The following is a 25,264-nucleotide window of genomic DNA, read 5'->3' as shown; positions in this document are numbered from 1 at the left end:
GAGTGAAAGTATGGCCTGGAGTGGGGAGAGACAAGAGGAAGGGAGGTCAGCAAGGATGCAGATGCAGTAGTAAAGTTGGGTTAAGATAAGTGCTTTTGGATCAGCATAGGAGCAGTTTTCGTGGAGAGGAATGGTATTGTTAAGTGCCACCATTTAGGTTCCTCTATGGACTCATTCTCCTTTCATAAGCTAATTTCATAAGTTAAGTAGTAATAGAACTTGGGGATTTGCTGGGTGAATACACCGCATTAAGCACTTGGGGAGAACAAGACAAAGAAGCGACACATTCCCTGCCCACAGGCAGCTTACACTTGAATGCCTAAACCTTTGTTTCCAGGATGTAGTATTCAGGGTTCTTTCTGAGGTTGGGGTTGGCGGCTGAGAGCCACCTAAAAGAGCCAAAGAAGGAAAGTGTCTTAAGAAGTTATAAATATATACAAGCCATGCTGGGTCAAATCGTGGGTCCATCCATCTCCTCCCTCTGTCTCCAAGAATATTCATTCGATCGTGTTTACTGAGTGCTTGCTGTGTGAAGAGCAAGAGGGGCATAGTGATTGTTTGGCTTTTTTGTATGTGACCTCCTACAGAATGTTGTAACTATTGGCATCCATCACTTTCCCGTGGATAACATATGATAGATCTGTTATCTGTGCATTTTTGTGACCCCCTCATTGAATCTATTGATATCTGCCAAGTAAACTCCTTCCTGGTTAATGAATTCCATATCCTTACCACCTGCTTTCGAGCACATCTCCCTTTCCTCCCACTGAACTCACTCTACTTTATTGCATTGCTCTTCAGTATCTTTTTATTTCTAGAATATCACTCAAACAGCTTGTGACTTTGGTCCTGTACCTCCCAAATATCACACAATTTCCTCCTCTGCCCAGAGAACTGAGCAGTGGAGAAAAGATGAGGAAAGGAGTAGGGAATAGATTGATTCAGAATGAAGAGCTAAAGCAAACTTGCTCAGTAAAAAATCCTCTCTACTTAAAGTTATCTAAAGCAAACAAGTAAATAAACAGATTAGCCACTGTATGGTCTGTGAAACTAATATCGGGAAAACTGTGTTTGATTTCCTTGAGCTAGGAAGGTAAAGGCAGAGAGGGAATGAAAGGATCGAGCTTTTCTTCATCTATTTTCTGCTTGGATTCAGGATGGGAGTTGACCTAATAAGAGTTCCTGTATGTATTAGGTGGTCAATAGGTGTCAAGTGCTGTGCTAAAGTTAGATGCAATCAATGGCATTTATTGAGCGTTTACTATTTTCGGAGCACTGTTCTAAGCACTTTGGAGAGTACAGTATAAGAGAATTAGCAGACCTGTTCCCTGCCCATAATGAATTTACAATCTAGATGGGGAGACAGACGTTACTATGAATAAATAATGCATAATAAATAAAGCTGTGGTGCAACATTATCAGTAAGGACCCAGCTCCTGTCCTCCAACGGGGCTCACAGTTTAAGAGGTAGGAAAAGCCCATATCAAATGTTGACTTTACAGATGAGGAAACTAAGTTCCAGAGATACAAGTGACTTGCCCAGAGGAGCAGTGCGGCTGACTGGAAAGAAAACAGGTCTGGGAGTTAGAGGACCAGGGTTCTAATCCTGGCTCCTCGACTGTCTGATGGATGACCTTGGACAAGTCTCTTAACGTCTCTGTGCCTCAGTTACCTCATCTGTAAAATGGGGATGCAATACCAGTTCTACCTCCTATGTAGATTGGGAGCCTTATGTGGGACAGGGGTTGTGTCTGCTCTAATTATCTTGTATCTTTCCCAGTGCATGACAGGTAACAGTAATAATACTTATAATAATGGTATTACTTATTATGTGCCAAGCACTGTTCTAAGTGCTGGGGTAAATGCAAGGTTATCAGGTTGTCCCACGTGGAGCTCACTGGCTTCATCCCCATTGGTGAGGTAACTGAGGCCCAGAGAAGTGAAGTGAGTTGCCCAAAGTCACACAGCTAAGTGGAGGATCTGGGATTAGAACCCACGACCTCTGACGACCAAACCCGTGTTCTTTCCACTAAACCACACTGCTTAGCAAATACCACAGTTAAGCAGCGTGGCTCAGTGGAAAGAGCACGGGCTTTGGAGTCAGAGGTCATGGGTTCAAATCCCAGCTCCGCCACTTGTCAGCTGTGTGACTTTGGGCAAATCACTTCACTTCTCTGGGCCTCAGTTCCCTCATCTGTAAAATGGGGATGAAGACTGTGAGCTCATCGTGGGACAACCTGATTACCTTGTATCTACCCCAGCGCTTAGAACAGTGCTTTGCACATAGTAAGCGCTTAACAAATACCAACATTATTATTATTATTATTATTATTATTATTATTATTATTATTATTTCCCATGGTGGTCTCGCAGGTCAGTGGCAGTGATGGGATAACAACCTGCATCGCCTGATTCCCAGGCTGTGCTTCCTAATCTAAACTATCCTACTAAACTATGTAAACTCCTCTTCTAGATTGAAAGCTAACTGTGGGCAGGGATTGTGTCTACGAAGTCTGTTGTTTTCTACCCTTCCAAGGGCTGAATGTATGCTCTGCACACAATTAGCACTCAATAAATACCATTGCCTGATAGACACAATTGTATTCTTAATCAATTTAATAAAACATTTATGCTTATGCACTGTGTGCTAAGCACTTGGGAGAGTACAATACAGTTGGTAAACGTGATCCCTACCCTCAAGAAACTGACAGTCTAATAGAAGTTTGGCTGTTTCCAAGATCTGAAATTTCCAAGAGCACTGTTTTCAGAGAAAAGTAAGCAGATTTCTCAGACATCTTTTTATTTCTTTCTGCTATAGCAGTTAAAATGGGGTGTAAGGTGATGGCTGCGATTTCTGTGCCCCTAAATTTCCAGCTGAGACAAAAGAAAACGTTTTTCTTAGGTGTCTCTCTCTCTCTCTCACACACACACACACACACACACACATCCCCTATTATTCTTGTTTGTCTCCTTGTCCTTCCCTTCGTTTCAATTTTCCATTCACCACCTGACACCAACTGATTCCAAGCTATGGAGTCGTCAGCCAAGGCCTCGACAATTTATACCATGGACAGGATTTTCTCACTCACTAACTGAAGATCGGAATCCCTAAATGAAAGCCTTCAACACATAAATGATCCAAGATGTTGATTCTTTGAACAATTGGACAGAACTTTGGAAATCTGAATAGAGTGTTTAGCTGCAGCAGTGGCACCCAAACTGTGAGCCTCACATAGGACGGAGATTGTGTCCCACCTGATTAATTTATACCTATCCCAGGGTAGGACACAGTAAGTGCTTAATGAATACCACAATTATCATTAGACTTGAGTCGTCATCAATGCCCCATTCTCAAACTCAGGTAAAGAAGGACAAAAACACTGGATTCTAATGGGAAATTCCTTCTAGGGGCTGCAGAAATGTTTACACAAAAAGTACCAACGCTTTTTTTCCTCTTGTAGAAAAAAAAAAGGATTCATTTCACTCGGCGCATATTTCAACCAATCAATCACATTTATTGAGGGCTTACCATTTGCAGAGAACTATACTCAGAGAACTGAGAAGCAGCGTGGCTCAGTGGAAAGAGCACGGCTTTGGAGTCAGAGGTCATGGGTTCAAATCCCAGCTCCACCAACTGTCAGCTGTGTGACTTTGGGCAAGTCACTTAATTTATCTGTGCCTCAGTGACCTCATCTGTAAAATGGGGATTAAGACTGTGAGCCCACCGTGGGACAACCTGATCACCTTGGAACCTCCCCAGCACTTAGAACAGTGCTTTACACATAAGCGTTTAACAAATACCATTATTATTATTATTATTATTATTATTATTACTAAGCACTTGGGAGAGGACAATAGAACAGAGTTGGTAGACACATTTTCTCTGCTCACCACGAACTTATAGCCTGGTAATGTTGCTGCCCCACAAATGTTAATTGTACTGAAATTTTTAATGAACTTTTTAAGTGCCATCTTGAACGCCTCCCTACAAGTCACCAAAGAGGCTTGAGATTGGTTTAAATTTCGATGCCCAAGGAAACCATTAACACTCTGGCAGGTTTTGTTTTTTTTTAAGTGCTCATTCAACTAATTTGATGCCAGGATTCTGAGACATCTGACAATACATTAGCCGTCTGTGTCAATGAAAAAGACATTTAATTGACTTGTTCCTATTGACTGAGATCCTAGAAAGCATCCCCCATTAATGGTGCATAATTATTGGAGACAAGGGATAGGTTTGCCAGCACAAGACTTTAGTGCTGAATGCAGTATATCAAGTTATATTCACTTCTCTAGACATTTTCCATTGATAGCAACAAATGGGCTTCCTGGGAAATGATGTTACAAATCATGTCTGCAATTCAAAATATACTACAGCTGGGAGTGATGTGGCCACACTCTCATTGTAATCACACAGTCCCACATCTTTAAGCCCCGTTATTCATCTTACTTTTTCATCTGGTTCTGCTACCATTAGACTTGTCAGCTATATTTTTCTAGTCTTTAATTCAATACTTTGTTTTAGGTGAATCATAATTTAGTTTGCTCCATTAACTTATCTTTTTTGTGGTAATAGCGTAGTGCGGTGCTGGCAATTCTTCATTAAAAAAATAATTAAAAAATCACATTTGATGATTATCTAAGTGAGAACTGGAAAACATCCTAGATCCAGAAAAATAACTCCCTTATTCTAATTCAGAAATGTTCCTTAGGAAGAATTTTTACTCTGAATAATTACTTTCACCATCTACCTGGAAGAGTTTTCTCCCCAAAGATTCTTTTAATGCTTAAATGATGTTGCTAATATCCGTCCTCAGTATTCCTGGTAAATAAACTTGCTGAATCATTCCTCATTCCATAATTCATTCATTCAATCATATTTATTGATCACTTACTGTGTGCAGAGCACTGTACTAAGCACTTGGGAAGTACAAGTCGGCAACATATATGTCAATAGGATGGCTACTTGGATTTTTCTACGTATTTTCCCTACTGAGTTCTTCCACATTTCAGAAAGTTGATCAGCACTACAATATTCCTTTATACTTGGCAGAGGGAAATGAAAGGAACCAAGGGAGTGGATTCCCGTAGACACCATTACAATCTTTTTATCAAAAAAGATTAGAAAAGACAAGATACCCTTTGTAAATAGCATTTATTTTTTGCTTTACTATTAAAAGGAGCTTCCCGTTCTCCAGTCATCTTTGTTTTTTCAACATAAGCCCCTCTGATTTGTTTAAACTCTGATTTCCTTAGAAGAATGGAAGGCATTCCATTCTCTGCGTTGATGATGAACTTGGCTCTTGTACCCCTTACACACTTTGATACTCACTCCAGCCCCCTATTTAAATAAGAATTTAAGTATTCTTATACTCTTCTATTTCCCCTATCCCTAATCTATTTTGATGTCTGTCTCCTGTAGACTCCTCATGGGTAGGGATTGTATCAACAAAATCTGTTGTTTGTTCCCAAGAACTTAGTACAGTTCTTCACACGTGGTAAGAGCATCATAAATAGCAATGACTGATTGATTGATAAGAATGAACAGAATTGTAGTCATCTTCATACCTCTTAACAAGGCACACTACTTTTACGGCAGAAAATAGCATTCTTCTATTTCAATCTAAAATTTAGGGTAATATTCTAGATGATGGCCTTACTTGACATTCTTTAACTCAGTCAAAAAAATGAGTAGCTTGCCAACAAGTATGTGTTTTGTAGGAATTGTCCAGTCTGGGGTTTGACTTTATTTTCAAGAGGAATTTTAAGAGGATGGAGTTCTACCCTTGGATCCCAGAGCGTCTATTTTTCTGATTGAGGAACCTCCTTTGGTATCCAAGAATATGGCAGGATCACGTGATTTTGGTGGAATCTATGTTCTTTGAGGTCAAGCATGGTATGGATTTTTTTATGTAGATTATTGGTTATGAGAAGCAGCTTGGCTCAGTGGAAAGAGCACAGGCTTTGGAGTCAGAGGTCATGGGTTCAAATGCCGACTCCGCCACTTGACAGCTGTGTGACTTTGGGCAAGTCACTTCACTTCTCTGGGCCTCAGTTATCTCATCTGTAAAATGGGGATTAAGTCTTTGAGCCTCACATGGGACAACTTGATTACCTTGTATCTACCCCAGCGCTTAGAACAGTGCTTTGCATGTAGTAAGCCCTTAATAAATGCCATTATTATTATTATTATTATTATTATTATTATTATTGTTAATTTTCTACATTGTTCTCTAGTGGAAAGAGCATGGGCCTGGCAATCAGAGAACCAAGGTCCTAATTCTTGCTTTTCCACTTGCCTGCTTTGTGACTTTGGTCAAGTCTCATAACTTCTCTGGGCTTCAGGGTCCTCCTCCGTAAAATGCAAAATATATACCTGTTCCCCATCCCACATAAACTGTGAACCCGATTGGTACAGGGACTTATCTCCAACCTGAAGATCATATGCCTTCCCCAGTGCTTATTACAGTAAGTAGGCCGGCTTTAGAGGACCAAAGCGTGCAGACTGTGTTGTAGTAGCAAGGCAACGCTCAGTCATAATTCTCCACCATTTTTTCTTCAGACAGTTGGTTTCCTTATGGAGGGCTCAAAGCTTAGAACAGCGCTTGACACACAGTAAGTGCTTATCAAACACCATATTTTAAAAAGAAAATCAGTCTTTCAGCACAAGACTTTCCCCAGCCTGGAAAGTAGGGTGGGTTTTTGTGAGTGCAGCTCTCTTGGACAGATTTGCTCCCCTCTGAGACACTCTTCCCCCAGGTCCCAAGCCCAAAATCCTGGGCCTCCACTGGTTGGAGAAGCAGCATTGCTTATGGATACAAAATAGGCCTGGGAGTCAAAAGGACCCGAGTTCTAATCCCAATTCCTCCCCTTGTCTGCTGTGTGACCTTGGGCAGGCCACTTAGCTTCTCTGTACCTCAGTTATCTCATCTGTAAAATGGGGATTAAGAATGTAAACCCCATGAAGGACAGGGACTGTGTCCAAACTGATTAACTTGTATCTATCCCAATGCTTAGAACAGTGCTTAGCACATAGTAAGCGCTTAACAAGTACCATAATAAGTGGTTAGCAAGTTAAAGTAGGTTGTTGAGGAGCCGTCTGAGTGCATTATTCATTCATTCATTCAATCGTATTTATTGAACACTTACTGTGTGCAGAGCACTGTACTAACCACTTGGGAAGTACAAGTCGGCAACATATAGAGACGGTCCCTACCCAACAGCGGGCTCACAGTCTAGAAGGGGGAGACAGACAACAAAACAAAACATGTGGACAAGTGTCAAGTCATCAGAACAAATAGAATCAAAGCTAGATCATCATCATCATCAATCGTATTTATTGAGCACTTACTGTGCGCAGAGCACTGTACTAAGCTCTTGGGAAGTACATGTTGGCAACATATAGCGACAGTCCCTACCCAACAGTGGGCTCACAGTCTAAAAGATGTGCTAGATGCACATCATTAACAAAATAAATAGAATAGTAAGTATGTACAAGTAAAATAGAGTAATAAATCTGTACAAACATATATACAGGTGCTGTGGGGAGGGGAAGGAGGTAGGGCGGGGGGGATGGGGAAAAGAGGAAAAAAGGGGGACACAGTTCCTGTCTCACATGAGGATTCACAGTCTCAGTAGGAGGGAGGAGCATTAAAGCCAATGGTATAGAATTTGGTAAAGTGAATCTGTTTTATGCAATGGCCTAGGGCTAGATATGCCCTAGATGAGTCACAAACTAAGAATCGGATGGGCAGTTCAATGCTGTTATGGTCTGAATGGCTGATGGGTAACTGAAGAAGCAGCAGGGATCAAGTAGGGCAAGCTCTGTGCCGAGATCAGTTTTTAATGGGCCTTTGAAAGAGGAAAGAGGGATGGGGTCTGGTGAAGCGGATTTTTTATTGTGAAGAGATTCATGACTTCATAGCATTTACACAGAGGCCTAAGGGTAAAGTTGTTCAGTATTTACTGTAAATTCCTGTGAGTTGACTTGAGTCATGGTGGTTTCAGCTGTCTTTGGGGGTGAACATGGGTACCATTGTGTCTATATGTTTGTAAAAGTAGCTGTGCGTCTGTTTCTGGAAAGATAATAATAATAATAACAACAACAATAATAAAAATAATAACAATAATGATGGCATTTATTAAGCGCTTACTATGTGCAAAGCACTGTTCTAAGCACTGGGGAGGTTACAAGGTGATCAGGTTGTCCCACGTGGGGCTCACATTCTTAATCCCCATTTTTACAGATGAGGTAACTGAGGCCCAGAGAAGTTAAGTGACTTGCCCAAAGTCACGCAGCTGACAATTGGCGGAGCCGGGGTTTGAACCCATGACCTCTGACTCCAAAGCCCGTGCTCTTTTCCACTGGGCCGCGCTGAGTTAGGGAGAAGGGGGAAGCGTATATGTGCATACATATATGTGACTATATCGGGATTGTATGTTTGTGGGAAACTAAGCACACAGTAGGACAGGGTGTTTTGGGCATCTATTAAATAAGCACTGCCTTAAAGAAGACTGGCCAATGGAAAGCCCTCTGTTGGGTAGGGACCGTCTCTATATGTTGCCAACTTGTACTTCCCAAGCGCTTAGTACAGTGCTCTGCACACAGTAAGTGTTCAATAAATACAATTGAATGAATGAATGAAAGCTCATTCATTCATTCAATTGTATTTATTGAGCGCTTACTGTGTGCAGAGCACTGTACGAATAACCTAGGTACCTGGCATATAGTAGTGCTTAATAAATACAATTTAAAAAAAGTCCCTGTTGCGTGACCTTGGGAAGGTCACTTAAATTCTCTTTGTCTCAATCAATCAATCGACCTTATTTATTGAGAACTTACTCAGCAAAACAAAACATGTAGACGGGTGTCAAAATCATCGGAACAAATAGAATTAAAGCTATATGCACATCATTAACAAAATAAATAGTAAATATGTACAAGTAAAATAAATGGAGTAATAAATCTGTACAAACATATATACAGGTGCTGTGGGGAGAGGAAGGAGGTAGGACGGGGGGGATGGGGAGGAGGAGAGGAAAAAGGGGGCTCAGTCTGGGAAGGCCTCTTGGAGGAGGTGAGCTCTCAGTAGGGCTTTGAAGGGAGGAAGAGAGCGAGCTTGGCGGATGTGTGGAGGGAGGGCATTCCAGGCCAGGGGAAGGACGTGGGCCGGGGGTCGATGGTGGGACAGGTGAGAACGAGGTACAGTGAGGAGGTTAGCGGCAGAGGAGCGGAGGGTGCAGGCTGGGCTGGAGAAGGAGAAAAGGGAGGACCATCTCTGTATGTTGTCGACTTGTGCTTCCCAAGCGCTTAGTACAGTGCTCTGTACACAGTAAGTGCTCAATAAATGCGATTGAATGGATGAATGAATGAATGATGCAGAGCACTATACTATGCACTTGGAAGAGTATGATGTTAGAGATTTGGTAGACCTGTTCCCTGCCTACAAGGAGCTCACAGTCTAGAGAAACAGCGTGGCTCAGTGGAAAGAGCCCGGGCTTTGGAGTCAGAGGTCACGGGTTCAAATCCCGGCTCCACCAACTGTCGGCTGTGGGACTTTGGGCAAGTCACTTCACTTCTCTGGGCCTCAGTTCCCTCATCTGTAAAATGGGGATGAAGAGGGTGAGCCCCCCATGGGACAATCTGATCACCTCGTAACCTCCCCAGCACTTAGAACAGTGCTTTGCACATAGTAAGCACTTAATAAATGCCATCATTATTATTATTAGAGGGGAGTCAGATGTATTCTGTATTATTATTATTAGACTTATTATTAGAGGGGAGTCAGATTTTGGGAAGGTACGTAAGTGTTGTGGAGCTGTGAGTAGGGTGAAAAAAGGGTACAAATTCAAGTTCAAGAGTGATGCAGAAGGGAGAGGGAGTAGGGGAAATGGGGGCTGAGTTGGGATATTGGAGGGGATGTGATTTTAATAAGGCTTTGAAGGTGGAGAGAGTGGTGGTCTGTCAGATATGAAGAGGGAGGGGATTCCAGACTGGAGGGAAGATATGAGAAAGGGGTTGGCAGTGAGATGAATGAGACTGAATTATTGTGAATAGGTTGGTGTTACAGGACTGAAGAGAGTTTGCTGAGTTGAAGAAGGAAATGAGTGATAGGAAGGGGCAAGGTAACTGAGTGATTTAAAGCCAGTGGTAAGGAGTTTCTGTCTGAGGCAAAGGTGGATGGGTAACCGGTGGAGGTTCCTGAGGATTGGGAAAACACAGACTCAACATTTTTATAGAAAGATTATCAAGGCAGCAGAGTGAATTCATTCACTTATTTATTCAATCGTATTTATTAATAATAATAATAATGTTGGCATTTGTTAAGCGCTTACTATGTGCAAAGCACTGTTCTAAGCACTGGGGGAGGTACAAGGTGAACAGGTTGTCCCACGTGGGGCTCACAGGCTTCATCCTCATTTTACAGATGAGGTAACTGAGGCACAGAGAAGTGAAGTGACTTGCTCAAGGTCACACAGCAGACAAGTGGCAGAACCGGGATTAGAACCCATGACCTCTGACTCCCAAGCCCACACTCTTTCCACAGAGCCATGCTGCTGAGTGCTTACTGTGTGCAAAGCACTGTCCTAAGGAGCTTGGGAGAGTACAATACAACAAGAAACATTCACTGCCGGCAACAACCTCACAGTCTAAAGGGGGAGACAGACATTAATATACATACATAAATACATAAATAAATAAATGAATGCCAGATACGTGCATATTACTGTGGGGATGGGAGGGAGGATGAATGAAGGGAGCGAATCAGGGTGATGCAGAAAGGATTGGGAGAAGAGGAGAGGAGGCCTTGGGGAAGTTTTCTTGGAGGAGATGTGCCTTCAATAAGGCCTTGAAATGGGGAATCAATCAATCAATTAATCAATCAATCATATTTATTGAGCGCTTACTATGTGCAGAGCACTGTACTAAGCGCTTGGGAAGTACAAATTGGCAACGCATAGAGACAGTCCCTACCCAACAGTGGGCTCACAGTCTAAAAGGGGGAGACAGAGAACAAAACCAAACATACCAACAAAATAAAATAAATAGGATAGATATGTACAAGTAAAATAAATAAATAAATAAATAGAGTAATAAATATGTACAACCATATATACATATATACAGGTGCTGTGGGGAAGGGAAGGAGGTAGGATGGGGGGATGGAGAGGGGGAAGAGGGGGAGAGGAAGGAAAGGGCTCAGTCTGGGAAGGCCTCCTGGAGGAGGTGAGCTCTCAGCAGGGCCTTGAAGGGAGGAAGAGAGCTAGCTTGGCGGATGAGAAATTATCTGTCTGATGTGAGGAGGGAGGGCATTCCAATCCGGAGGCAGGGCACGGGCGAGGTTTCGACAGCCAGATAGACGAGAGCGAAGTATAGTGAAAAGGCAGGCATTAGATAAATAGTGTGGGCCGGGTTGTAGTAAGAGAGTAGCAAGGTGAGGTAGGAGGGGGCAAGGTGATTGAGTGCCTTAGAAAGCCAGTGGTGTGGAGTTTTTGTTAGTTGTAGAGATGGATGGGCAACCACCGGAGTTGCTTGAGGAGAGAAGAAACATGCTGTGACTGTTTTTAAAGGAAATCAATCAATCAATCAATCAATCGTATTTATTGAGCGCTTACTATGTGCAGAGCACTGTACTAAGCGCTTGGGAAGTACAAATTGGCATCACATAGAGACAGTCCCTACCCAACAGTGGGCTCACAGTCTAAAAGGGGGAGACAGAGAACAGAACCAAACATACCAACAAAATAAAATAAGTAGGATAGAAATGTACAAGTAAAATAAATAAATAAATAAATAAATAGAGTAATAAATATGTACAACCATATATACATATATACAGGTGCTGTGATCCAGGCAAGCAGAGTGGAGTATGGACTGGAGTGGGGAGAAACAGGAGGCAGGGAGGATAGCAAGGAGGTTGAGACAATAATCAAGGTGGGATAGAATAAGTGCTTGCATTAATGCGGTAGCAACGTGGCGTAATGGACAGAGTACAGCAGCGTGGCTCAGTGGAAAAAGCCCGGGCTTCGGAGTCCAAGGTCAGGGGTTCTAATCCCAGCTCTGCCAATTGCCAGCTGTGTGACTTTGGGCAAGTCACTTCTCTGGGCCTCAGTTCCCTCATCTGGAAAATGGGGATGAAGACTGTGAACCCCCCGTGGGACAACCTGTTCACCTTGTAACCTCCCCAGTGCTTAGAATGGTGCTTTGCACATGGAAAGTGCTTAATAAATGCTATTATTATTATTATTATTATTATTATTATTATTATTATTATTATTATTATTATTATTATACGGGCCTGGGAGTCAGAGGGTCATGCGTTCTAATCCCAGCTCCCCCACTTAATAATAATGATAATTATTATGGTATTTAAGTGCTTACTATGTGCCAAGCACTGTTCTAAGCTCTGGGAGAGATACAAGGTAATCAGGTTGTCCCACGTGGGGCTCACACTCAAACCCCGTTCTACAGATGAGGAAACTGAGGCACAGAAAAATGAAGCGGCTTGTCCAAGGTCATGCAGCAGACAAGCGGTGGAGGCGGGATTAGAACCCACGTCCTCTGACTCTCAAGCCTGGGCTCTTGCCACTAAGTCGTGCTGCTTCTCCACTTCTCTGTTGTGTGACACTGGGCAAGTCTCTTCTCTTTGCCTCAGTTACCTCATCTGTAAAATGGGGATCGAGACTGGGAGCCCCATGTGGGACAGGGACCGTGTCCAAACCGATTTGCTTGTATCCACCTCAGCACTTAGTATAGTGCCTGTCTATCTCCCCCTCTAAACTGTAAGCTCGTGGGCAAAGAATGTGTTTATTTTTGCATTGTGCTCTCCCAAGCGCTTAGTACAGTGCTCTGCATTCATGGCACATAGTAAGCATTTAAGCAAAGAATGTGTTTATTTTTGCATTGTGCTCTGCCAAGCGCTTAGTACGGTGCTCTGCATTCATGGCACATAGTAAGCCCTTAACAAATACCATCATTATTGTTCATTCATTCAACTGTATTTACTGAGCGCTTGCTGTGTGCTTACTGTGTGTACTCTGCACACAGGAAGCACTGCGCTTAGAACAGTGCTTTGCACATAGTAAGCGCTTAACAAATGCCATCATTATTATTAAAATAAGCACTTACCAGGTACCACAGTTATTATTGAGAAGCAGCATGCTGTAGTGGATAGACCATGGGCTTGGAAGTCAGAAGGTCATGAGTTCTAATCCTGCCTCCACCACTTGTCTGCTGTGAAACTTTGGGCAGCTCACTTCACTTCTCTGTCCCTCAGTTACCTCATCTGTACAATGGGGATTGAGACTGTAAACCCCACATGGGACAGGGACTACGTCTAACTCAATTTGCTTGTACACAGTCCAACACATAGTACGATGCCTGGCACATAGTAAGCGCTTAACAAATACTATCATTATTATGATTATTATTAGCTGTTTGGATGGAAGCAGCGTGGCTCAATGGAAAGAGCACGGGCTTTGGAGTCAGAGATCAGGGGTTCAAATCTTGGCTCTGCCAATTGTCAGCTGTGTGACTGGCCAAGTCACTTAACTTCTCTGTGCCTCTGTTATCTCATCTGTAAAATGGGGATTAAGACTGTGAGCCCCCCGTGGGACAACCTGATCACCTTGTAACCTCCCCAGCGCTTAGAACAGTGCTTTGCACATAGTAAGCGCTTAATAAATGCCATCATTATTGTTATTATTATGGAGAGGAAGGGGAGGATTTTAACGATGTTGTGAAGGTAGAACTGACAGGATTTAGCGATGGCTTGAACTGGAATAATAATGATCGTGGTTGCATTTGTTAAATATTTATTGTGTGCTAAGCACTGCACTGAATACTAGGGGAGGGGCAAGATGATCAGTACAGACATGATTCCTGTCCACGTGGGGTTTACAGTGCTACTAGGAGGGAGTAGGATTTAATCACTGTTATATAGATGAAGAAACTGAGGCACAGAGAAGTTGATATCTGGATTTAGAGAAGCAACATGGCTCAGTGGAAAAGAGTACAGGCTTTGGAGTCCGAGATCATGGGTTCAAATCCCGGCTCCACCAATTGTCAGCTGTGTGACGTTGGGCAAGTCACTTCACTTCTGTGTGCCTCAGTTACCTCATCTGTGAAATGGGGATTGACTGTGAGCCCCCTGTGGGACAACCTGATCACCTTGTAACCTCCCCAGCACTTAGAACAGTGCTTTGCACATAGTAAGCGCTTAATGTATACCATCATTATTATTATTATTATTTCCACTTGCAGTGCTGTGCAGCTCATGCACTGTAGTGAAGGGTGCATACTGGGGAGGTGGAGCAATACTTTGGGTTAGTGGCAGGAGATTGACAAAGGGATAGTGGTGTGAGTGGGTTGAGTTCAGTAGAGAAAGTGGTGTTGAGGGTGTCAGTTTGTGCCACAAGGAAATGTAATTTTGGGTATGGACACTGGAAAGGGCATGATTCATTCATTCATTCATTCATTCATTCATTCATTCATTCATTCAATCATATTTATTGAGCGCTTACTGTGTGCAGAGCACTGTACAGCGCTCAATAAATACGATTGATGATGATGATGTACTAAGCGCTTGGGAAGTACAAGTTGGCAACATATAGAGACGGTCCCTACCCAACAGTGGGCTCACAGTCTAGAAGGGGGAGACAGAGAACAAAACAAAACATATTAACAAAATAAAATAAATAGAATAAATATGTACAAATAAAATAAATAAATAGAGTAATAAATATGTACAAACATATGTATATATATAATAATAATAATGGCATTTATTGAGTGCCTACTATGTTCAAAGCACTGTTCTAAGCACTGGGGAGGTTACAAGGTGATCAGGTTGTCCCACGGGGGGCTCACAGTCTTCATCCCCATTTTACAGATGAGGTAACCTAGGCACAGAGAAGTGAAGTTACTTGCCCGAAGTCACCCAGCTGACAATTGGCGGAGCCGGGGTTTGAACCCATGACCTCTGACTCCAAAGCCCGTGCTCTTTCCACTGAGCCAAGCTGTATCTATCTATTTATCTATCTATCTATCTATCTATCTATCTATCTATCTATATATTATATATATACAGCATATGCGTATATGATGACTCAATAAAGTTTGATGGGGCTAAAAGATTGGTGGTTCCTTTCGAGGACCAGGACAGATTTGTGGGGTCTGAGTGTGTGGGACAGAAGGCAGGTGAGGAGGTTGCGATCAGATAGAGGGATTTCAGATTTGGTGACACTAAAGATTTAACAGTTACTAGAGGTGATGAGAGCAAGTGTCTCTCGAAGTTGGTGAGTGGGCCAAGAATGGTGGAGCAGGAGTTCAGTGGAGCTGAGGACTGAGAGGAAACAGATAGCCAGTCCTCAGGCACATTCACATGGATATTGAGGTCCCCACAGATCCATGTAGGGATGCTGAGAGAGGGAAAGTGAGAATGTTGCAATTCCTCATCTGTAAAAGGGGGATGGAATACCGGTTCTCCCTCCAACTTGGACTGTGAACCTCCTGTGGGACAGAGATTGTGTCCGATCTGATTATCCGTTGTCTAACTCTGTAGTCCCCCTTTCAGGGTTGCTCCTGAAGAGTTTCCAGTCCTTTACCAGTTTCGACTACGGGAGGGGAGTTCAAGCAGAGGCCTACCCATTCCATTCCTAGCTTGGGCAGTGGCTAGGGAGTGGAAGGCAATCTGCTATAAGTCAAAACTCCCGTGTGCAGGACAGTAGCGGCAAGGAAGAGAGTCGTGGGTGGAGACTCACGTTTGCCAAGTGGAAGAAGGCAACAGTAAACCACTTCTGGATTTTTACCAAGAAAGCTCTGTGGATCCATTACCGAAAAAATCGTAGATGGAGGTGGGGCATTTTGGAACAGATGTGTCCATGGTCTCGCTATGGGTTGGAGACGACTCAAAAGCATAAGACAAGACCTCAGTAGTCAGTGCAGTGCTTGGCACAGAGTAAGCACTCAACAAATACCACATTATTATAATTGCGGACCCATTCCTTGGCTACACTCACTGATGCAAATTCACCTTTGTTAGAAACACACACAAATTCTCCCTTTAATACTGGGTTTCAGCCTGGGCTTCTTTTTTTTTATGTTTTCAACTATTGTAAATCCAACAGTAATCTGCCTGGGTTCAGTATAATTGTTATTGTTTGCAGCTTCACTGGAGATGCGAAATGTTTGTATTTGAGAGAATATGTTTAGATAGAAACAGATTATTCAGATTAAAAAGAAATGTGAGGAGAAAATTGAATCTTTGCTGCTCATCGATCTTGGTTTTTCCCACTTATTTGCTTTCCCCAATAGCTGCCTCATCCTCCTTTAGGACCCCATTAATGTCTATAACAAACTCCACTGATCATTCTGAGCCAATATTCTATTCATTCTGACCAGGAGAAAGAGCATTTAATTTTATGTCTTTCTTTCAGGGTTGCCCCACTATTTCTAGCAACATGAAAATGATCATCGTGTTGCGTTCCACTGATCCATATGGGCAAATATTCTTAAGAATAGAAAGTAGCCATTCTGGTCACATCTATATTACCTCTTTCCCAGTTGCTGAAATGGAGCATTTTTGTCACGTTTCAGAAATCGTCTAAATTTTTCATAATGGAAACAAAGTTGTCCATAGCAAAATATGTCAGTGTCATTGGAGAGCAACAATAGGATGGAATAAGGGTATTTCCTTAGAAAATATAAGTCTTTACTCCTCACAAGATCCTGGAATCCAGCTTAGTCTCTTGAGACAATATTTTAACTCTAATAAGAATAGATGAGATTTTAACAGGTTTTATTCACTTTAGGTTATCGGCATATCGGCCTCACAATAGCTGCCTGACAGTGTCTCAGAAGAGTGGTATTGACTGGTATAGTGATGTCTAGAGAAGTGGCCAAGCCACATGTAGAATATATAAGGCAGATATATTTTACCCTCTCCCATACCTGTGGAATGTGCTCTTCCCCTCACCATCCCTTCTTTCCCATATATAATTAATCATCCTTATATACTGAGCACCTATGTGTGCAGATCTCTGTACTACATAATAACAGTAATGATGATGGCATTTGTTAAGCGCTTACTATGTACAAAGCACTGTTCTAAGTGCTGGGGGGGATACAAGGTGATCAGGTTGTCCCACTTGGGGCTCACAGTCTTCATCCCCATTTTACAGATGAGGTAATAACTGAGGCTCAGAGAAGTTAAGTGACTTGCCCAAGGTCACACAGCAGACATGTGGCGGAGCCGGGATTAGAACCCATGACCTCTGACTCCCAAGTCTGGGCTCTTTCCACTGAGCCACACTGCTTCCCAACAATAGAACAAGCGACAATAGAATTGGCAGGCATGATCCCTGCCCTCAACCAGCATAAAATCGAGCAGCGGAGACAGTTACTATGATGGACTGTGGGTATCAAAACCTCTGCACCGTGCGTCTAATTTAGTGAGAGGTGAGGGTGTGAGGTGGAGTGGAGTAGGAGGTCAGTTGAGCTGAGGAGTGAGAGGAAACAGGGAAGGCTGGGTGCTTATCAGAAACACCCGAATCAATACTGAAGTTTCTAAAATTCAATATAGGGGTGGAGCTGGAAAATAAATAGTAATAGGAGTAGTGGTAGTAGCAGCATTTTTTCAGAGCTGATTTGTTGCAGCACACCATACTAAGTACTTGGAAAGAGCGAAACAAAGGAATGATCCATTGACTGCCCATAAGATCAGACTCAGTTCCTGTACCACAAGGTACTCAAAATCTAAAAGAGAGGGAGAAGAGGAATCAATCAATCAATCGTATTTATTGAGCACTTACTATGTGCAGAGCACTGTACTAAGCGCTTGGGAAGTACAAGTTGGCAACATATAGAAACAGTCCCTACCCAACAGTGGGCTCACAGTCTACTATCAAAAAATAGTATTAGTGAGCACTTGCTGCAGAGCACTGTATCAAGTGCTTGGCAGAGTACAGTAGGTTAGTAATAATAATGACATTTATTAAGCACTTACTACATGCTTAATCGCTATCTGTGATTTGCCTATACCCAGTTTTCCAGTTTTCAGCTGGTCAGGGTCAGGTATCTTTACGTTGAAGATCATAAATAATAATAATAATAATAATAATGACATTCATTAAATGCTTACTATGTGCAAAGCACTGTTCTAAGCACTGGAGAGGTTGCAAGGTGATCAGGTTGTCCCACGGGGGGCTCACAGTCTTAATCCCCATTTTACAGATGAGGTAACTGAGGCACAGAGAAGTGAAGTGACTTGCCCAAAGTCACACAGCTGACAATTGGAGGAGCTGAGATTTGAACCCATGACCTCTGATTCCAAAGCCTGGGCTCTTTCCATTGAGCCATGCTGCTTCTCATAGTAGACATGATCCGTGCCTTCAAGGATCTTAACAATCTATCAGGGGGGACAGACAATAAAATAAATTATAGAGAGGAAGTAGTAGAATATAAAATGTATATAAGAGCTCTGGGGAGTTGCGAATACTTAAGTGCTTAGATTTCACAGGCAGCTGGAGCAAAATTCAGTGCCCAGGATTATAAATTAATTGGGGAAGGTCTATGGGAGAAGTGATTTCAGAAAGGCTTTGAAGATGGGGAGATGGAAATATGAAGTGTGAAGGAGTTCCAGGCTGACGAGAGGACACGATCAAGAGGTCAGTGAATGGTAGAAAAGATGAGGATGACAAACCCAAAGATTATTGGTTTGAGAGGAATGCAGCCGGCAACGTATGGTGTATTAGAAGAATGAGGAGAAGCAGATGGGGGAGAGTTGATTTAGTACCTTGGAGTCAATGGTCGGGAGTTTATCTTTGGTACAGAGAGGAATGGACAACTATGGGAGAATAATGGAGAGTGATGAGATGTGCAGAATGACATTTTAGGAAAATGATATGGGCGGCAGTATGAAATACGGACTGGAGAGGAGAGAGACTGGAGGCTGGGAGATCAGGCTTCCCCCTTTTAGACTGTGAGCCCACTGTTGGGTAGGGACTGTCTCTATATGTTGCCAACTTGTACTTCCCAAGCGCTTAGTACAGTGATCTGCACACAGTAAGTGCTCAATAAATACGATTGATGATGATGATGATGATGATAGTGGTCAAGGCAAGATATGGCCTGGATCACGGGGGGTTGCCTGGGGGGTGGTTTAGGTGGAAAGGGAGGGGTTGATACTAGAAATGTTGAAGGACAGGGAGGACAGTGGTGGGATGGGAACAGCAGGGATGGAAAAGTTAGGAGAAGGAGAGGATTTGGGAGAGAAGATGACATTTAGTTCAGTTTTAAACATGAACATTTCGACTGTGACCTCGTGGAAAGAGCCAGGGCCTAGGAGACAGGGGGCCTGGATTCTAACACCAGTTCTGCCCCTGCCTCTTCTGGGATATGGAGCAAGTCATTTCACTTCTCTATACCTCAGTTTTCTTCTCTCTAATTCAGTATCTGTTTTCCTTCCTAATTACATCATGAGCCCCAAGTAGGATGGGGACTGTGTCCAAACTGATTACCTTATAACTACACCAGCACTTAGTACAGTATTTTGCATATAGTAAGCTCTTAGCAAATATCAGATTAATATTATTATAATTATGATGGTGTTGAGTTTGAGGTGCCAGTGGGACACTCATGTAGATATGGTGTGGAAACCTCGGCTCTCCAGAGCCATCAAATTGGGGAGAATTTTCAAGGTGAATGTAGCTAAACAGATTTTATAGAGTGACAAATCTATGAAAACATCCCAGAATACGTTTCATTCTTAATATCTTTGGAGCGCTTTCTGCAAATTACCACCACTTTGATAGCTTTAAAGTTGACAAAAATGGCCGGCCTCCCTTAATGAGGTTGGGTGCAAGTTGCAAAACCTCCTGGATACGAATGCTGATTGTCTTCTTCCAGTCTAACGTCAGCATTGTGAGTAAAAAAGCCCTGAGTCTAAGCAAACAAGACAACAGCCCTGACTGTCTATAGTTTATTTCAGTGGAGCCAATCTATCTAGAGTGGTGCCTTTTGCTGCTCAAAGTTTCAAACTTTCCATGAACTAGATTGTAAGCTCCTCCACTATCCTCTAAGCTCTTTAAGAGTAGGAATCGTGTCTTCCAATTCCATTTATGGTACACTCTCAGATGCTTAATAAGTGCTCTGCATATAGTAAATGCTCAGTGAATACCATCGATTGATAGATTGACTGATCAGAACACTGATCTTATTAGCTAAAGTAATTGGCCCACTATGGGATATAAAAATGGTAGGACTAACTTATGTGGGTCTAGTGGAAAGAGCATGGGTCTCGAAGTCCAAGTACCAGGGTTCTAATCCTAGTTCCACCACTTGTCTGCTGTGTGACCTTAGGCAAGTCACTTCACTTCTTGGGCCCTCAGGTATCTTAACTGTAAAATGTGGATTAAGACTGTGAGCCCCATTCATTCATTCAACTGTATTTATTGAGCACTTACTGTGTGCAGAGCACTGTACTAAGCACTTGGGAAGTCCAAGATGGCAACATCTGGAGATGGTCCCTACCCAACAGCGGGCTCACAGTCTAGAAGGGGGAGAAAGACAACAAAACAAAACATATTAATAAAATAAAATAAATAGAATAAATATGTACAAGTAAAATAAATAGAGTAATAAATATGCACAAACATATATACATATATATGGTATACATATAAATATATAGTACAAGTATAAATGCAAATAGACTGTCCAACCTGATTAGCTAATAATGATAATAATAATGATGCATTTATTAAGCGCTTACTATGTGCAAAGCACTGTTCTAAGCACTGGGGAGGTTACAAGGTGATCAGGTTGTCCCATGTGGGGCTCACAGTCTTCATCCCCACTTTACAGATGAGGTAACTGAGGCCCAGAGACGTTAAGTGACTTGTCCAAAGTCACACAACAGCTGACAATGGGCAGAGCTGGGATTTGAACCCATGACCTCTGACTCCAAAGCCCATGCTCTTTCCACAGAGCCATGCTACTCCAGTCCCTCCAGTCTACCTCAGTCTTGTATCTACTTGAGTCCCTCATGCATAGTAACTGCATAACAAATACTAATTTAAAAAGTCACCTCTCCCCAAACTCTTCTCTTTTCTCGTCTTCCCTCCACACTTCTTTCTCCTCTCACACAACATTTAAACTCTGTTCCTCTCAACCGCAGCATGGCTCAGTGGAAAGAGCCCGGGCTTTGGAGTCAGAGGTCATGGGTTCAAATCCCGGCTCTGTCAGCTGTGTGATTTTGGGCGCGTCACTTAACTTCTCTGTGCCTCAGTTACCTCATCTGTAAAATAGGGATTAAGACTGTGAGCCCCCCATGGGACAACCTGATCACCTTGTAACCTCCCAAGTGCTTAGAACAGTACTTTGCGCATAGTAAGCGCTTAACAAATACCATTATTATTATTATTATTATTATTATTATTATTATTATTATTAATATTATTATTATCTTTGGGCCCACCACCACCCAGCTAAGGTGTCCCAACTGTCTCCATTGTCTTGTCTTATGCCATCAACGTGCCTGCGACCCATAGCGACGCCATAGACACACTTCTCCCAGAACGCCCCACCTTCATCTGCAATCATTCTGGAAGTGTATCCATAGAGTTTTCTTGGTAAAAATCCAGAAGAGGTTTACCATCATCATCATCAATCGTATTTATTGAGCACTTACTATGTGCAGAGCACTGTACTAAGCGCTTGGGAAGTACAAATTGGGAACATATAGAGACAGTCCCTACCCAACCACTGCCTCCTTCCGCATAGTCAACTTGAGTCTCCGCCCTCTACTCTCTCCCATGCTGCTGCTTCCCAGCACAGGGGAGTTTTGACTTGTAGCAGACTGTCTTCCAGTCGCTAACCACTGCCCAAGCTGGGAATGGAATTTATGGGTAGGCCTCTGCTTGACTCTCCCTCCTGAACTCAAGACTGGTAGAGTACTGGAAACTCTCCACGTGCGACCCAGAGAGGGGCTCTCCATTGAGTACCACTGATTTTGTCTATTGTCCTCCTCGGTTTCTCCCCTCACTCCAACATTTCACATTTCCTTCCTCTCCTTTCCCTCTTCCCTCTCCCTCTTTTCCTTCCCCGATTGCCTTCTCCTTCACATCATCCCTGAATTCTTCCTCTCATTACTGCTGCAAGACCTCTATAAGACTCTAATAATAATAATAATTGTAATCATAGTATTTGTTAAGCACTTAATCTGTGCCTAGCACTGCCCTGAACACTGGATAGAGACAAGATTATCAAGTTGGACACAGTCCCTGTCCCACATAGGGCTCATATTTGCAAGGGAGAGGAAGAACAGATATTGAATTCCCATTTTACAGATGAGGAAACTGACGTTCGGGGAAGTTAAGTGACTTGTCCAAGGTCACGATGCAGGCAAGCAGTAGACCTGGGATTAGAACCAGGGGTTTCTGATTCCAAGACTCCTGCTGTTCCCTCTAGCTCATACTGAATCTCCTTTTTGAGAAACCCTGCATTAGCATCCTCAGTGCAGAGGTTGCATTTGGCTTCTCTAGGCACAAATGCTGACAACATTTTTTTCCTGCAAAATAGCCTTTGCAAGACAACCCAGACTGGTGGAAGGAATTTAATGTTCCCTTATCTCTAAACTAAATTCTAACACCCCGGACATATATTGGTAGACTGTAATTGCTTCATGGCAATTAAAGGATCATGGTTATGCACTTTTAGGATTTGATCAGGTAAGTTTCTTGAATGAAGCTTTGCTGGAATAGGTGCAGTAAGATTATCAGTACAATTTTGAGATTATATTTTTCAAAGTTTTTCTAATCAAGTTTAAGCAATATTTTGGGTTTTTTCTATTCCGAACTGATGTGGTTGATTATAATTAGTCGTAGAAAATGCCGGCTAAGTAACCCACTTTTCCTCAATGAGCTCTTAGATTTTATAACTTCGCAAAACTCAAATTTGGCTCCTGGGGAAGATAAGAGCTTCTGAAATGAAAAAGGAGAAATGTGAATAGGAGACTTTCAAGGATCCTGAGTTCCATGTTCCACTCTGCTATTGAATTTCCATTTGACCTTGAATAAAGTCATTTAACCTTGCTGTGAGTTTTAATTAACGCTCTTCGGATAAAAGATGCTATCAAAATGCAAAGTGCTATTATTATCTTCTCCCCAAAACTTAAATGATACAAATATAATTATAAGAATTAATCGTTTTGTCAGTCTTTTTGAAAAAATAAGATTATTCCCTTTAGTGCTTTTGAGTAGACATTTCCCTAATCCCATTTTAAATGACTCCATTGATGAGGCCTCCATCATATTTTTTCTGAAAGGTACTATCATTAATCTTTTCTTTCCCCCCTCTCTTTTTGGTTTAGTTCAATTAAATAGACAAGGAATGAAGAACATCGAGAAAACATTATAAAAATGTTAATTCTTAATGTCACTGAATAGCTTTTAATCACACTTTTAGACATATGCTCTGATTTAAGATCCCGGCCAGCAAGCAGTAAGATGGAGATTGACTTTGATGAATGCATGCCATTATTTTCTGATAGAGAAGAGGTTGCTTTTATTTTAGAATAAATATTTCACAAGAAATGATATGTTTTTTGTCCATACTGGATTCGACCTCTAGCGCTACCAAAAACCAACATTTTGCTATATTTTTGGTGCATTTATATACACTCACAACAGTTTGTTTTTTCAAGTAGTATTTAAATTCTTATTTTTTTTCTATCTGTAATGTCTTTATCTCAATAGTAGGACTAAAATACTTTTATTCTGGGATCTTTTGGAGGAGGTGAATGAGGTGTAAGCTCAGTGCCTTAATGAAGGCACATCTCCTCCAAGAGACCTTTCCATCGCACTTCTGTACATATCTGTAACTTTATTTATATTAATGTATGTCTCCCCTTCTAGACTTTAAGCTTGTTGTGGTAGAGAATATGTCTGTTCTATTGTTATAATGTACTCTCACAACTGTTTAGTGCAGTGCTCTCCACACAGTAAGCACTCATAAATATGACTGACTGACTGATTCAGCTTCTATATTACAATTATGGTTTTTTCCATAATTGGTACTTCTGTGGATTGCTGAAGGTCTGTAGGTTGTGGTTGAAAAGACTGTTTTGAGTTCTCTGTGCCTCAGTTTCCTCAAATGGAAAATGGGGATTCGATATCTATTTTCCCTCCTACTTGACTGAGAATCCCATCAATCAGTGGCATATATTGAGCACTTACTATGTGCAGAGCACTGTTCTAAGCACTTGGGAGAATACAAGAGAATTAGCAGTCGTGTTCCCTGCCCATAATGAGTTTACATCCTAGAGGACTGTAAAGCGCTTAGTACAGTGCTCTGCACACAGTAAGCGCTCAATAAATATGATTAATTGATTGATTAAAGGACAAGGACTGTATCCACACTGAAAAACTTTCAACACTTTGTACAGTGCTTGATACATAATTAGCACTTCACAAAATGTAGGAAAAGGAAATAGGAAGACTTTACAATTTGCCAAATACTACTAAACTCTCTGGTAGACAAAATAATCAAGTCAGACAGTCCCTGTCCCATAAGGGGCTCATAATCTAAGAAGAGGGAGAACAGCTATCATCGAGAAGCAGTGTGACGGGGTTAGGAGTCAGAGATTGTGGGTTCTAATTCATTCATTCATTCAATCGTATTTATTGAGTGCTTACTGTGTGCCGAGCACTGTACTAAGTGCTTGGGAAGTACAAGTTGGCAACATATAGAGACGGCCATTACTCAACAGTGGGCTCACACCTCACCCCTTCTACCTCATCTCCCTTCTCTCCTTCTCCAGCCCAGCCCACACCCCCCGCTCCTCTGCCGCCAATCTCCTCACCGTGCCTTGTTCTCGCCCGTCCCGCCATCGACCCCTGGCCCATGTCATCCCCCGGGCCTGGAATGCCCTCCCTCTGCCCATCCGCCAAGCTAGCTCTCTTCCTCCCTTCAAGGCCCTACTGAGAGCTCACCTCCTCCAGGAGGCCTTCCCAGACTGAGCCCCTTCCTTCCTCTCCCCCTCGTCCCCCTCTCAATCCCCCCATCTTACCTGCTTCCCTTCCCCACAGCACCTGTATAATACAATATAATACATATATACAATGTTATATGTATATATGTTTGTACATATTTATTACTCTATTTATTTATTTATCTTACTTGTACATATCTATTCTATTTATTTTGTTAGTATGTTTGGTTTTGTTCTCTGTCTCCCCCTTCTAGACTGTGAGCCCACTGTTGGGT

At 42.3% G+C, this 25,264-nt stretch overlaps 1 protein-coding gene across 1 annotated transcript in view; it reads left to right on the top strand.

Annotated features, from left to right (window-relative positions):
* Positions 1–25,264, top strand: part of CNTNAP5 (contactin associated protein family member 5) — a 919,822-nt gene that overhangs the window by 721,176 nt on the left and 173,382 nt on the right.

The sequence above is a fragment of the Tachyglossus aculeatus genome, chromosome 1 (genome assembly GCF_015852505.1).
Source record: "Tachyglossus aculeatus isolate mTacAcu1 chromosome 1, mTacAcu1.pri, whole genome shotgun sequence".
Classification (NCBI taxonomy): Eukaryota; Metazoa; Chordata; class Mammalia; order Monotremata; family Tachyglossidae; genus Tachyglossus; species Tachyglossus aculeatus.
Note: the sequence above shows the minus strand (reverse complement) of the source record. Positions and strands in the feature narration are given on the sequence as shown.